The sequence below is a fragment of the Mustela nigripes genome, chromosome 13 (assembly GCF_022355385.1).
Source record: "Mustela nigripes isolate SB6536 chromosome 13, MUSNIG.SB6536, whole genome shotgun sequence".
Lineage (NCBI taxonomy): Eukaryota > Metazoa > Chordata > Mammalia > Carnivora > Mustelidae > Mustela > Mustela nigripes.
This window is the reverse complement of record NC_081569.1, coordinates 69,126,206-69,143,202: the sequence shown is the minus strand read 5'-3', so window position 1 is coordinate 69,143,202 and position 16,997 is coordinate 69,126,206.

Sequence of the window (16,997 nt, the reverse complement as noted above, 5' to 3'; positions counted from 1 at the left end):
ACAAATCTGAGGCATTGTGTCTCTTGTTAGAGAGAGAATGCATTTTAAAAATCCCTATTTTTCAAATGAAAAATAGTTGAGACTTAAGTAATAAAAGGTTCACACACGTAACACTACATTGTATTGTAAACATTCCCCACAGATGTCCTGCAGTCTTCTCCACAGATTCTCTGTAGCTTCTCACAGAAACATAAGCTAGGCATATATTACCTGGCGGATCTTTGAACTTCACGGGAGAGTCTTTAACTTAAGCTATGTGTACATAAAAGCTTAGCACCTGAAGCAGACAAAAAACAAAACAAAAACCTTTGACTGACTTCTTACCCAAAACTCAAATCCAGTCCTGGCTCTGATGTTGCTCCAGAGTAAAGGAGAGTATACACAATGATAAGAGCCAGAGGGAAAAGGGAAAAAGCTTATAAGATTTTATTACCCCAATCCCTAAACAAAACAAAACAAAACTGGCCCAACTACCCACCCAGGGTAGGAGATTTCAAGCCTAAGTGCTCTGAGAGATTTCAAAAAGAGAACTTTCTACTGTCAAAGCAGTAAGATTTACCTGCTTACTTGAAACAAAAATTATACAAAACAATAGTTTTCAAGACAAAGGATATCAGGCAGTGGAGGACAGGGATCCCTCAGAGGTGAGCATTATTATAGTCCCAACTTATTACCTGAATAAATTGTCCAGGCCACAAACAAGGAGAGAAAACCAGGCAAAGCTTAATGGTCTCTCTGAGTTACCAAATAGAACTGGGGCATCTGGGGAGCACAAGATAGAGTGGGCTGAGAAGAGAGTGAGAGAGGTCTCAGAAATTCCTTTTTGTATATTCCGCTGAACAGGAATCAATGCATCTGTAGGAGAAAACTCCTACAGTTTTGGTGGTCAGGCAAAGAACCACCAGACAGGATAAGAGAAACAATCAAATCACACTAAACTAGAAATAGTTCATATTCTAACCAACCAACAAACCTCAAAATTCATAGGGCATTAGGTACTCATAAGAGTTTTACTGCAGTAATGGGACAAAATTAGTGAAAGACACCACTGTACTCCCGCCCAAGAAATCTAAAAGGAAAGGGTTAAGCAATTTCCAAATAAACTACAGCTCCGAACACAGTCCCAGAATATTTATAGTAATACAAGGACCAGCAAGGTAAAATTCAAATGTTTGACATTTGATAAAAATTACCAAGCATGAAAAAAAGCAGGATAATATGAGCCAACTGAGAAAATTCAATCCATTGGAAAATGGTCCAGAAATAACACAGGTAACAGAAAAGAACAATAAGTTAGTTGTTTTAAATACATACTATATGTCCAAGAAGAGCTTTAGACAGGTTAACTGGACAGAATAAAGCATTTTTAAAAAATTGAAGCTTCTAGAAATGAACTACAGACTACAATGTCTGAGATGGAAAACACACTGGATGGGATTCACAGATTAAGCATTGCAGAAGAAAACAGTACTGAATGTGAAAATATATTAGAAATTCCCAAAGGAAACAAACGCCAAAACCAACTAAACAGCTCAGTGAGTTGAAGAAAACCATTAAGCCACTCAATATATGTGTTCTGTGGTTCCTACACAGAATGGGAGTAAAAATATAAAAAAGAAAGTCTGGGACCCTAAGGGCAGATGGTGGAGTAGGAGGACCCTAAACTCACCTCATCCCATGGATACAATAAGGTGACACTCACATCAGCATGAATAATCCAGAAAATGATGAGAAGACTGGTAGAACAAACTCTACAACTAAAGGTAGAGAAGAGACCACATCAAAGAAGGTAGGGAGGGCAAAGATGCAGTTTGGGAGTGAAACAGACTGTGGCCAACCATCTCAAGGATGCTGGTGGAGCAGAGAAGGCTGATCAATAGACTCACACTGGGAAGACAAATTCCGATTTCATTTGGCTTTGTAAATGAAAGAGGCCAAATCTTGCAAGCTCTTACAACTGTGGGATTTAAAGCCTGGAATTTTAAAAATCAGGCTCACTTCTGGGAGAGCCCCAAAGGCATTTAGGAAGTAGAGTCCCTTCACTTAAAGGGAGAACACAATAAACAGTAGTGAAAATTCAACATGGACGCAGCAGATTGAAATATGCTGAGGGCAGAAGGGAAGGACAGTGATTTATTCATCTCAGAACACGGTCCCAAGAGGTAGGGATCATAAGGAGACCCCTCCAGGAACAAAGGAGCTGGATGAATCATTTCCCTCTCATGCCCCCCAGCATAAATAGTCACCTGCGGGTACTAGCACAGCATACACCAAGCCCTACCTTGCTTACACCAAGCCCTACCTCCCCAACCCGCACCTTGATCTCATTTTTCAAGTACACACCTTATTAAAATACATCCCACCTGGCCAGAGACCAAACACTGCCTGCAATAGGCAAAGAGAACCTCTGCAGATGACTGGACTAAAGGAAAAAGCAGCCAGGACTCAACAGCACATCACACGTTACACTAACATAGGAAACACTTCCTGAAACACTAGTCCCTGGAAAGCAGGAGACACTGCACTGCAGGACACTATTGGACATCTTCTTCATAAGAGCATTAAACTGTAAGAGCAGGAGACTTAGCTAACTTTCATAACACACAGAAACAGACACTGAGACAAAATGAAGAGACAAAAAAAATTGTCCCATTGAGAGAACAGGACAAAACCATAGAAAGAGACCTAAGTGTAACAGATACAAGTAAATATTGCCTGAAAAAGAATTTAAAGTAATGATCATAAAAATACTCCCTGGTCTTGAGAAAAATACTGGAGGACATCAGTGAGACCCTTAACAAAGAGATAAAAAAAGAACCAATCAGAGACAAAAAACACAATATGAAATTAAAAATACACTTGATGGAATAAATAGCAGGGTAGATGAAATAGAGAAATGGATTCATAACCTGGAAGACAGAGTAATGGAAATTAATCAAGCTAAGCAAATGGGAGATAAAAGAATTATGCAAAACAAGAAAAGACAAGGAACTCAGTGACTCCATTAAATATAATAAAATTCACATTATAGTGATGCCAGAAGAAGAGAGAGAAAAGGGGATATAAGATCAATTAAAGACATAGTAGCTGGAAACTTCGCTACTCTGAGTAAGGAAACAGTTATCCAGATCTAGGAAGCAAATAGATTGCCCAACCCCATACAAAATCAGCTCAGGAGTGCCACGCCATATTACACATAGTAATTAAAGTGGCAAAAAGTAATGACAAAAAAAAAAAAATACTAAAAGCATCAAGAGAAAAGAAGACAGGTCCATACAAAGGAAAACCCTTAAGGCTAGGAGGCAGTTTTGCAACAGAAACTTTGCAGGCCAGAAGGGAATTGCATGGTATATTCAAAGTGCTGAAAGGAGGGTAATAAATGAGAAAAATATGCAGTCAAGAATACTTCATCTAGCTAGGCTGTCACTGAAAATAGAAGAAGAAATAAAAAGCTTCTAGAACAAACAGAAATTAAAAGAACTTCTAATCTTCAAACCAGTCCTACAAAAAATATTGAAAGCGATCCTCTAAGGAAAGAGAGGGCCCAAAGGTAACATAGACAACAGAGACAATATGCAGTATCAGTCACTTACAAGCAATGCAATGGCAATAAATTCATACCTTTCAATAGTTATCCTGAATGTATATGGTTTAAATATCCCAATCAAAAGATAGAGGGTATAAGATTGTATAAAAAGCCAAGACCATCAATATGAGACTTATTTTAGTCCCAAAGACACCTCAGATTTAAAGTGGGGTGGGAGGACCATTTACCATGCTAATGGACAACTAAAGAAAGCGGGAGTGGCAACCTTTATATCAGACAAAGTAGATTTTAAGCCAAAGACTATAATAAGAGATGAGGAAGGGCACTATATCATACTTATAGGGTCCAACAAGAAGATCTATCAGTTTTAAATATCTGTGCCCCTAACATGGCAGCAGCCAATTATATAGATCAATTAATAACAAAATCAAAGAAACACATCAGCAATACTACAATAATAGTAAGGAACATTAACAATCCACTCGCTGAAATGGACAGATCATCTAAGCAAAAGATCAACAAGGAAATAAGGACACACTGGACCAGATGGACTTCACAGATATATTCAGAACATTCCATCCCAAAGCAACAGAATACACATTCTTCTCTAATGCACATGGAACATTCTCCAGAATAGATCACATCCTGGGTCACAAATCAGGTCTCAGTCAAGACCAAAAGACTGGGATCATTCCCTGCTTATTTTTAGACCATAATACTTTGAAACCAGAACTTAATCAAAAGAGGAAAGTTGGAAAGAACTCAAATATATGGAGGCTAAAGAGGATCCTACTAAATAAATGGGTCAGCCAGAAAATTAAAGAACTAAAAAAAAAATTCATGGAAACAGGGCCCCCTGTGTGGCTCAATCATTAAGCATCTGCTTTTGGCACAGGTCATGATCCCAGGGTTCTGGGATCATCCCCCACATTGGGCTGCATGCTCAGCAGGAAGCCTGCTTCTCCCTCTCCCATTCCCCTTGCTTGTGTTCCCTCTCTTGCTGTGTCTCTGACAAATAAATAAAATCTTAAAAAAAAAAATTCACGGAAACAAATGAAAATGAAAACACAACTGTTCAAACCCTTTGGGATGCAGCAAAGGTGGTCCTAAGATGTAAGTATATAGCAATACAAGTCTCTGTCAAGAAACATAAAAGATCTCAAGTATACAACCTAACCCTGCACCTAAAGGAACTAGAGAAAGAACAGCAAAGAAAGCCTAAACCCAGCAGGAGAAGAGAAATAATAAAGATCAGAGCAAAAATCAATGAAATAGAAGCCAAAAGAACAGTAGAACAAATCAAAGAAACTAGGAGCTTGTTCTTTGAAAGAATTAATAAGACTGATAACCCCTGGCCAGACTTATCAAAAAGAAAAGAGAAAGGACCCAAATTAAAATAATGAATGAAAGAGGAGATCACAACCAACACCAAAGAAATTCAAACATAAGAACATATTATGAGCAACTATATGCCAACAAATTAGACAATCTGGAAGAAATGGATGCATTCCTAGAGACATATAAACTACCAAAACTGAACCAGGAAGAAATAGAAAACCTGATCAGACCCATAGCCAGCAAGGAGATTAAAGTAGTCATCAAAAATCTCCCAACAAACAAGAGCCCAGGACCAGATGGCTTCCCAGGGGAATTCTACCAAACATTTAAAGATTTAATACCTATTCTCCTGAAACTGTTCCAAAAAATAGAACTGGAAGTAAAACTGCCAAACTCATTTTATGAGGCCAGCATTACCTTGATCCCAAAACCAAAGACCCCACCAAAAAGGAGAATTATGTGGATGCAAAAATTCTCAGCAAAATACTAGTCAATAGGATCCAACAGTACATTAAAAGTTTATTCACCACGACCAAGTGGGATTTATTCCTGGGCAGCAAGTTGGTTCAACATCCACAAATCAATCAATGTGATACAACACATTAATAAAAAAAGGACAGGAGGTGGGCAAGATGGCAGAGAAGTAGGAGACGCTGTTTCAACCAGTTCCCTAAAGTGAGCTAATCATCTATGAGAACACTGAACACCCATGAAATCGGCCTGAGATGTAGGATTATACACTTCTGGATCTTTACGGGGGACAGAAGACTCCAGTGAAGAGGTAAAGCATACTGGGTATGATTGGACTGATACCGGAGGGTAAACAGAAGGGGAGGGAGCCACCAGAAGCAACCTATTGGAAAGTAATACCCCAATATGAGAGTGCCTTGTGATTGGGGACCAGCATTAACTTGGAGTTTGGTTAAGAGCACTCAAAAAGAGCAAAAGATCTTAAGAGGGAACTGGAGGAATCGGCAGTCGTGGGCATGGGCATAAGCCCACAGACCCAGGATGGCCACCATCAGTGACCACCTGTGCCAGAGAGAGTGCTGCGAAGCCTCCAGGCTGAAGCCTCCAGGCTGTGGTCCTTGAGCCCCCAACTTTCCACCCAGCGCTGGGCTAGGCACACTCCTCACCAGCAGGCGTGTGAGTCTGGTGTGGACGCCAGCTATTGCTCTTTAGAACCACAGCCTTTTGCACTCTGCACATGCACTGTGCAGTCAGGGCCTGAACTGCAATCCCTACCCTCTTGAGAGAGAGCTCCATGTGGGCGCTAGCTGGGGTGTCTCTAGGACCGGCCTAGAGTCTGAACACTCCCAGACCAGGCTTGAAAATCTCAGCACACTATCTCTGGTTGGGATCTCTCAGATGGTCTGGACCCCAAACAGCAGTCCCAGCAAAGGCAGCCACTGGAAACGGGCTGCCTGGACCAATATCACTCATGGTTTTAGGGGCACAGAGGTGCAGAGACAAGCAGGTGCTTTTTGTGCAACACTGAGACGGTGCCTGGGGACGTGCACTGCCTGTAGGAGGTTGCACAGCTCAGTGGAGTTTGCAGAGGAGGAGTCTGTGTGTTCTGGACCACCAAGAGGGGAGCAGACAGAGGTCTGGGTGCAGTTTGCTTTCCTCTAAACCTTTGAAAAGCCACAAAAAGCCACCAAAGAACAAAAACCTCCAGAGAACAAAAGCCTGAAAGACCGGTTTCCACAGAGCCCAGCCCCTTGATGGGGGAAGGAGGACTCAACATCTTTCATGCTAAGGGACCTCAAAAGAAACCTGGGGTGATGATTCTCATATCAGATTAATTAGATTTTAAATGAAAGATGGTAGTGAGAGATAAAGAAGGACACTACATAATTCTTAAAGGGTCTATCCACCAAGAGGATCTAACAACTGTAAATATTTATGCCCCCAGTATGGAAGAAGCCAACTACATAAGACAACTGTTAATCAAGACAAAGAGTCATACTGATATGAATATATTAATAGTAGGGGATCTTAACATGCCACTCTCAGTAATAGATCATCCAAGCAGAAAATCAATAAAGAAACAAGAGCATTGAATGACATATTGGGCCAGATGGACCTCATAGATTTATACAGAATACTCCACCCTAAAACAACAGAATACTCATTCTTCTTGAATGCACATGGAACTTTTTCCAGAATAGACCACATACTGGGTCACAAATCAGGGCTCAACTGATACCAAAAGATTGAGATTATTCCCTGCATATTCTCAAACCACAATACTTTGAAACTGGAACTCAACCACAAGAAAAAGTTTGGAAGGAACTCAAACACTTAGAAGCTAAAGACCACCTTGCTTAAGAATGTTTGGATCAACCAGGAAATCAAAGAACTTAAACAATTCATTGTAGCAGATGAGAATGAAGACACTTCAGTCCAAAACCTATGGGATACAGGTCCTAAGGGGGAAATACATAGCCATCCAAGCCTCCCTCAAAAAAATTTTAAAAACCCAGAATATATCAGCTCTCTTTACACCTTAAAGAACTGGAGAATCAACAACAAATTAAGCCAACCCCACACACAAGAAGGGAAATAATCAAGATTAGAGCAGAGATCAAGGAGATAGAAACTAGAGATATAGTAGAACACATCAATGAAACTAGAAGCTGGTTTTTTGCAAGAATCAATAAGATCGATAAACCATTGGCCAAATTAATCCAAAAGAAAGAAAGAGGACCTAAGTTAATAAAATTATGAATGAAAAGGGAGAGAAAATGGAAGAAAAGGGAATGAAATGGGAGCAATTATGACTACCACCAAGGAAATAGAAACAATCATTAGGAATTATTACCAACAGTCACATGCCAATAAATTAACCAACCTAGATAAAAGGGATGCATTCCTGGAAATCTATACACTTCCAAAACTGAATCAGGAACAAATTGACAGCCTGAATAGACCAATGTCTAGTAATGAGATTGAAGCAGTGATCAAAAACCTCCCAAGAAACAAGAGCCCAGGACCTGACAGATTCCCTGGGGAATTCTACCAAACATTCAAAGAAGAAATAATACCTATTCTCCTGAAACTGTTTCAAAAAATTGAAGCAGAAGGGAAACTTCCAGACTCTTTTTATGAGGCCAGCATTACCCTGATCCTCAAACGAGACAAAGACCTCACCAAAAAGGAGAATTTCAGACCAATATCCCTGATGAATATGGATGCCAAGATTCTCAAGAAGATCCTAGCTAATAGAATCCAACAGTACATTAAAAAGATTATCCACCATGACCAGATGGGATTTATCCATGGGATGCAGGGATAGTTCAACATTCACAAATCAATCAATGTGATAGAACAAATCAATAAGGGAAGAGAAAAACCACATGATCTTCTCAATTGATGCAGAAAAGGCATTTGACAAGATACAACATCCATTCCTGATTAAAATGATTATAAGTATAGGGACAGAGGGAACATTCCTCAACTTCATAATATCTATCTATAAAAAACCCACAGGGAATATCATCCTCAATGGGGAAAAGCTGACAGCCTTCCCTTTGAGATCAGGAACACAACAAGGATGCCCACTCTCACCACTCTTGTTAAACATAGTACTAGAAGTCCTAGCAACAGCAATCAGACAACAAAAAGAAATAAAAGGTATTCAAATTGGCAATGAAGAAGTCAAACTCTCTCTCTTCACAGATGACACAATACTTTATATGGAAAACCCAAAAGACTTTACCCCCAACCTACTAGAACTCATACAGCAATTCAGTAATGTGGCAGGATACAAAATCAGTGTTCAGAAATCAGTTGTCTTCTTATACACTAACAATGAAAATATAGAAAGGGAAATTAGAGAATTGATTCCATTTACTATAGCACCAAGATACCTATATACATAAGATACCTGGGAATAAACCTAACAAAAGAGGTAAAGGATCTGTACTTGAGGAACTATAGAACACTTATGAAAAAAATTGAAGAAGACACAAAAATATGGAAGACCATTCCATGCTCATGGATCAGAAGAATAAAAATGGTTAAAATGTCTATTCTGCCTACAGCAATCTATACGTCCAATACCATCTGATCAAAATTCCACCAGCATTTTTCAAAGAGCTGGGACAAACAATTCTAAAATTTGTATGGAACCAGAAGAGACCCTGAATTGCCAAGGAAATGTTGAAAAATAAAAACAAAACTCTATTTCAAAGCTATACTCATCAGGACAATATTGTACTGGCACAAAAATAGATACATAGATCAATGGATCAGAACAGATAGCCCAGAAATGGACCTCAACTCTATGGTCAACTAAACCTTCGACAAAGCAGGAGAGAATGTCCAACAATCTCTTCAACAAATGGTGTTGGGAAAATTGGACAGCCACATGCAGAAGAATGAAACTGGACCATTTCCTTACACCACACACAAAAATAGAATCAAAATGGATAAAAGACCCCAATGTGAGACAGGAATCCATCCAAATCCTCGAGGAGAACACAGACAGCAATGTGTTCGACCTCAGCTGCCCCAGTGTCTTCCTAGAAACATCATCAAAGGCAAGGGAGGCAAGGGCAAAAATGAACTATTGGGACTTCATCAAGATAAAAAACTTCTGCACAGCAAAGGAAATTGCAAAACCAAAAGACAACTGACAGAATGGGAGAAGATATTTGCAAATGACTTATCAGGTAAAGGACTAGTATTCCAAATCTATAAAGAACTTATCAAACTCAAAACCCAAGGAACAAATAATCCAGTTAAGAAATGGCCAGAAGACAAGAGCAGACATTTCTGCAAAGTAGACATGCAAATGGCCAACAGACACATGAAAAAGTGCTCCACATCACTCGCCATCAGGGAAATACAAATCTAAACCACAGTGAGATACCACCTCACACGAGTCAAAACGGCTAAAATTAACCAGTCAGGAAAGCACAGGTATTAGTGAGGATGTGGAGAAAGAGGAACCCTCCAATACTGTTGGTGGGAATGCAAGCTGGTGCAGCCATGCTGGAAGACAGTATAGAGGTTCCTCAAAAAGTCAAAAATAGAGCTACCCTATGACCCAGCAATCACACTATTGGTTTTTTACCCCAAAGATACAAATGTAGTAATCCAAAGGGGTACATGCACCTGAATGTTTATAGCAACAATGCCCACAGGAGCCAAACTATGCAAAGAACTTAGATGTCCATCAACAAATGAATGGATAAAGATGTGATACACACACACACACACACACACACTGGAATACTATGTAGTCATCAAAAGAAATAACATTTTGGTATTTCCAGTGACATGGACAGAACTGGAGGGTATTATGTTAAGCAAATAAGTCAATCAGAGAAAGACAATTATCATATGATCTCTTTGATGTGAGAATTTGAGAGGCAGAGTGGGGAGTCAGGAGGGGCAGGGAGGGAAACAATGAAACAGGATGAGATTAGGAGGGAGACAAACCATAAGAAACTCTTAATCTCAAGAAACAAACTTTGGGTTGCTGGGGGGGGGGGGGGGGGCTAGGGTGGCTGGGTTAGGGACACTGGGGAGGGCAGGTGCTATAGTGAGTGCTGTGAATTGTGTAAGACTGATGATTCACAGACCTGTTCCCTTGAAGCAAATAATACATTATATGTTAATTTTTTTTAAAGTGAGGGGATGGAGAAACACTTATTGTACAAATGAAAGTGAAAAGAGGGGTGCCTGGGTGGCTCAGTGGTTTAAAGCCTCTGCCTTCGGCTCAGGTCATGATCTCAGGGTCCTGGGATCGATCCCCGCATCGGGCTCTCTGCTCAGCAGGAAGCCTGCTTCCTCCTCTCTCTCTGCCAGCCTCTCTGCCTACTTGTGATCTGTCTCTGCCAAAGAAATAAATAAAATGTCAAAAAAAAAAAAAAAAGAAAGAAAGAAGGTGAAAAGAAAGCTGGAGTAACAATACTTTTATCAGACAAAATAGACTTTAAAATGAAGACTGGAATAAGAGACAAAGAAGGGCGTTATAGAATAACAAAGAGGAAAGTCCAAGGAGAAGACATAATAATTGTAAATATTTATGCACCCAACATGGGAACACATAATACATAAATCAGTTAATAATAAACATAAAGAAACTAATTGATAGTAATATAATAATAGTAGGGGCCTTTAATACACAACTTATATCAATGGACAGATCATCCAAGCAGAAAATAAGGAAACAGCGGCTTTGAATGAGACATGGAACCGGATGGACTTAACAGACATATTCAGAACATTCCATCTTAAAACAGCAGAATACACATACTTTTCAAATGCACATGGAATATTCTCCAGAATAGATCACATCGTAGGCCACAAAACAAGTCTCAACAAATTCAAGAAGATCAAATATTAGTGGTTAAATAATGGGCTATTAAACAATGAATGGGTCAACTAAGAAATTCAAGAGGAAATAAAAAATTCATGGAGACCAATGAAAATGAAAACACAAAGGTCCAAAATCTTTGGGATGTAACAAAAGCTGTTCTGAGAGGAAAGCTTATAGCAATACAGGCCTAAGTCAAAATGCAAGAAAAATCTCAAACAATCTCAACTTATACTTATATGGGCTGGGAAAAGTAGAATAAATAAAACCCAAAGCCAGCAGAAAGAAGACAATAATGAAGCTTAGAGCATAAATAAGTGATTAAAAAAAATAGATCAATGAAACCAGGACCTGGTTCTTTGAAAGGATCAATGAAATAGCTAAATCTTTAGCTGGAAAAGAAGAGAAAGGAAAGGAAAGGAAAAACAAGAGAAGAGAGGAGGGGAGGAGAGGAGAGGAAAGGAAAAGGAAAGAAAAGCGAGGAAGGGAGAAAGGGGCAAAGGGGGAAAGGAAAGGAGGAAGGAAGGAAGAAAGAATGTAAGAAAGAGAAAGAGAGAGAGAGAGAGAAAGAAGGAAGAAAAGAGAAAGAGAGGGAGGGAGGGAGGAAAGAAGGAAGGGATGAAAGGACCAAGGGACAAAAGGACCAAGGGATGAAAGGATGAAGAAAACTTGAACAAAATCATAAATGGCGGTGAAATAACAGCCAATACCACAGAAATAAAAATGACTACAAGAGAATATTATGAGCAATTATATGCCAACAAATTGGATAACCTAGAAGAAATGGATAAATTCATAGAAACATCTAATCCACCAAAACTGAAGCAGGAAGAAATAGAAAATTTGAACAAATTACCAATAATGAAGTTGAATCAGTAATCAAAAAATTCCAAAATAAAAATCCAGGACCAGATGTCTTCACAGGTGAATTCTACCAAATATTTTTTAAAAACTTAATACATATTCTCAAACTATTTCAAAAAATATAAGAGGAAGGAAAGCTTCCAAATTCATTCTGTAAGGCCAGCACTACCCTGATGCCAAAACCAGATAAGGACACTACAAATAAAGAGAACCACAGGCCAGTATCACTGAAGAACATAAATCCAAAAATCCTCAAGAAAATATTGACAAACTAAATCCAACAATACATTAAAAAAATCATTCACCATGATCTATTGGGATTTATTCCTGGAAAGCAAAGTGGGCTTAATATTCATAAATCAATCAATGTGATACCTCACATGGATAAAAACCATGTGATCATTTCAGTATACGCAAAAAAAAGTATTTGACAATGTATAGCATCCACTCAGGATGAAAATCTTCAACAAAATAGGTTTAGAGGGAATATAGTAAAGGTTATATATAAAAAACCCAGAGCTAACATACTCAATGGTAAAAATCTGAAAGCCTTTCCCCTAAGATTGGGAAGAAGACAAAGATGTGCACTCTCACTACTTTTATTCAACATAATACTGGAAATTCTAGTCACAGCAGTCAGACAGCAAAAAGAAATAAAAGGTATCCAAGTCAGCAAGGAGAAAATAGAATATCCACTCTTCTCAGATGACATGATCCTATAGGTAGAAAACCCTAAAGACTTTACCAAAAAACCAATGGAACGGATACATGAATTCAGTAAGGTCATAGGATACAAAATCAATATACAGAAATCTGTTGCATTTCTATATACTAATAATGAAATAGCAGAAATAGAAATCAAGAAAATAATCCCACTTACAACTACGCTAAAAATAATAAAATACCTAGGAATAAACTTAACCAAGGAACTTAGAGATCTGTACACTGAACACTATATAACCCTGATGTAAGAAATTGAAGATGACAAACAAATGGAGAGCTAGTTCATGCTCATGGATTGGGAGCACAGATAGTATTAAAACATCTATACTACTTAAAGCAATCTACACATTCAATGCAATCCCTTTCAAAATAACACCAGCACTTTTCACAAAACTAGAACAATCCTAAAATTTGTATGGAATCAGGAAAGAACCCAAATAGCCAAACTAATCTTGAAAAAGAAGAACAAAGCAAGAGGCATCACAATCCCCAACTTCAAGCCATATTACAAAATATAATCATTGAGACAGGGTGGTACTGGCACAAAAACAGACACATAGGTCAATGGAACAGGAACAGAATAAGGTATCCAGAAGTAAACCCATGATTATGTGGTCAACTAATCTTTGACAAAACAGGAACACCATCCAATGGAAAAAGAGACCTCTCTTCAATTTCCCAAATGGTGTTGGGAAAACTGGACAGCAATATGAAGAATGAAGATGGACTACTTTCTTACACCACATACAAAAGTAATCTCAAAATGGATGAAAGACCTAAATGTGAGACAGGAAACCATAAATTCCTAGAGAAGAACACAGGTGGCAACCTCTTTGACCTCAGGTGCAGCAACTTCTTCCTAGACTTGTCTTCAAAAGCAAGAGAAAAGTGGCAAAAATCAACTGTTGGGACTTGAGATAAACTTTTGGATGGCAAAGGAAACAGTCAACAAAACTAAAAAGCAAGTGATGGAATGAGAGAAGGTATTTGCAAATGACATATATCAAGAGCTAGTATCCAAAAATCTATAAAGAATTTATCAAAGTCAACACCCCAAAAGTAATCCAGTTAAGAAATGGGCAGAAGACATGAACAGACATTTCTCCAAAGACGACAGACACATGAAAAACTGCTCAACTCACCCATCATCAGGGAAATACAAATCAAAACCACAATGAGATTATCTCCTCAAACCAGGCAGAATGGCTAAAATTAACAAGTCAGGAAACAACAGATGTCGGCGAGGATGCGGAGAAAGGGGAACCCTCCTACATTGTTGGTGGGAATGCAAGCTGGTGCAGTCACTCTGGAAAATAGCATGAGGGTTCCTCAAAAAGTTGGAAATAAAGCTACCGTATGACCCAGTAATTGCACTTCTAAATATTTAGCCAAAGGATAAAAAATATACTGACTCAAAGGGGCACATGCACCCCAGTGTTTATAGCAGCAATGTCCACAATAGCCCAACTATGGGAAACAGCCCAAATGTCCATCAATTGATGAATGGAGATGTGATATATACATACAATGGAATATTCCACCCATCAGAAAGAATGAAATCTTGCCATTTACAAGGACATGGATGGAACTAGAGTGTATTATGTTAAGCAAATTAAGTCAGAGAAAGACAAATATTATATGAATTCATTCATATGTGGAATTTAAGAAACAAAACAGATGAACATAGGGGAAGGAAAGGAAAAAATAGAATGAAATACAAACAGAGAGGCAGGCAAACCATAAGAGACTCTTAACTCTAGGAAACAAACAGGGTTGCAGGAGAGGTAGTGGGGTAGATGGGGTAACGGGGTGATGGACATTAAGGAAGGCACATGATGTAAAGAGCACTGGGTGTTATATGTAAGGCATGAATCACTAAATTCTACCCTTGAAACCAATACTATATTCTATGTAAATAACTTGAATTTATTTATTTTTATTTTTATTTTTTTAAAAGATTTTATTTATTTATTTGTCAGAGAGAGAGCGAGCGAGAGCGAGCACAGGCAGACAGAGTAGAAGGCAGAGTCAGAGGGAGAAGCAGACTCCCTGCGGAGCAAGGAGCCCGATGTGGGACTCGATCCCAGGACGCCCGGATCCTGACCTGAGCCGAAGGCAGCTGCTTAACCAACTGAGCCACCCAGGCGTCCCACTAACTTGAATTTAAATTAAAAAAAAAAAAAAAAAATGAAGTGGCAAGACTACTATTTTTTTTAATAGGCTTTTCTTTCTTTTTGCTTTGTAATCTTTTATTTACAAAAGTTATCATCAGTGCATGCATGGCCTACCCAGTAGCACAGAGGTTAGAAAGCAGAGATTAGAAAGAACTTTACGGGTCACAGCAATAGGGTCTCAAGCAGTATTTTTTTTTCTGTGGGCCAGTTTTACTGTAAATTTGTTGTAGAACTAAGAACGCTTTTTTGTTTAGCGCTGGTATGGAGCGTTAACTACCTAATCGAACAGGCCAGTAGGCAGAAACCAGGATGCCGTGATCCTGACCCATCTCTGCAGCCCCTGACTCAGGGTGTGAGAACCACAGGGTCACTCGGATTCTCCGCAGGGATGAATTATGAAAGGAACAACAGTAATTTCTTAAGAATTGTACAATTTTCATAGCATTTCTCATTTCACATAGAAGAATTCAAGGAAGTGGGAACACTGTTATACATTTCACAGATGAACCAGAGGCGCTGAGGGGTGAAGATATCTGCTCCAATTCACACACAGTCAGTTTGGTTTTTTTAAAATCTGTCCTTTTTTATTTTTAGGCCAAGAGGTGATGTCCTTTTCAAGTGGCTTTGCCTATGCCAATAAAGTAGCAGATTTCCACTGCATTTATCTGCTTCTGGTTCTAGTGACTAGGTTTACATTATGGTTTTACACTGCTTTCATGATTCCCTATAGAAAACACACAGTCCATGACCTTTCAGTTTTCGGAAGGAGTTAGCAAATTGCAAGAGTTTCACCAGGACCAACCAGTGTCCCTCTTCCAGATTGTTTTTGGTGGTTACTTTTTCCTTTTAGATGTGATATGGGAATTAATGAGAGATAAATATAAGAATACACTTGTTTCAACATGTGATTGTATCCAGCAGTGATTATTTTATGGACTAACATTAAATAAATGACAACCAAAGAAGAGCCATTTACCATGATTCACTTGTTGCTCAGAATGGTCCAGATCTGGAAACCACAGCTTTTTTTTTTTTCTCCCCCAATAGCGCACCCACCAGGTTACGGCAGTGGGCTGAAAACTGAGAAGTCCCATCACGTGCTTCTTCAGAGGGTTTGACATCAGATAGTCACGGCCCACATGTCCTCTTGCACGTGGAAAAGGACTCCTGACTCTCAAGGATCATAGGGTTTCATTTGATCCTTCACTTTGCAACCTTGTAGGTAAAAAGGCTGGGGGGGGGGGGGTGTGAAGACCAGAACACCTCATTTTAAAACTTTCACCCCAGAACTGTTTCTCTCTCCTAACACCTGTGCTTAGTGATACACAGATACTCCCGCTGCCTGCAGAGCTTCAAACAGGACACATTATCGGTTTGAGAGAAAATGTTTTGAAATAGGGTCTGGCCTACAGCCGAGATTGGGAGGATGGAGTTATTTATTTTCCAGGGAAAAGCTATCTACTTCAGATTAAAGAAGAATTAGAGCATTATCAGCGCTGATTCTGACATCAGAAGTACAGATATTTGGAAACTGCTTTAAAACAACTTTGATTATAAGTGACAGCGTGAACTTCTAAAGTGATATCTTGGTTTCAAAACATTAGATTTTATGTTCTAACAGTGAGCCCAAACCATTTTTTTTTTTAAATAAAGTAGCGCTTGCTGGCAAGAATGAGTAAAATCTTAATTTTCTAAGTTTTTCAAATCTTATAAAGTCTCTCTTTGAAAGACAAACTTTCAAGCATATTATAGCATTCCCCATTATACCTCGGTCAGACTCTGTTGTCCTGGTACTACTCTGTCATAGAAAAAAAAAAAAAAATCCCAAATGAGCTTTTCTAGCCATAAGTATAGGATTCTGTCCCCACAATTAAGGGAACAGGATAGCTCAGATATCAAGATTGAGGTTTCTAAAAAATTTGTTCTAAAAGAAATATGTGCTCATTCATTAACCTTTTTAGGTTGCTACCATATATACAATTAGCACTGTATATATTACTATTACCAATACCACTTTTAATGG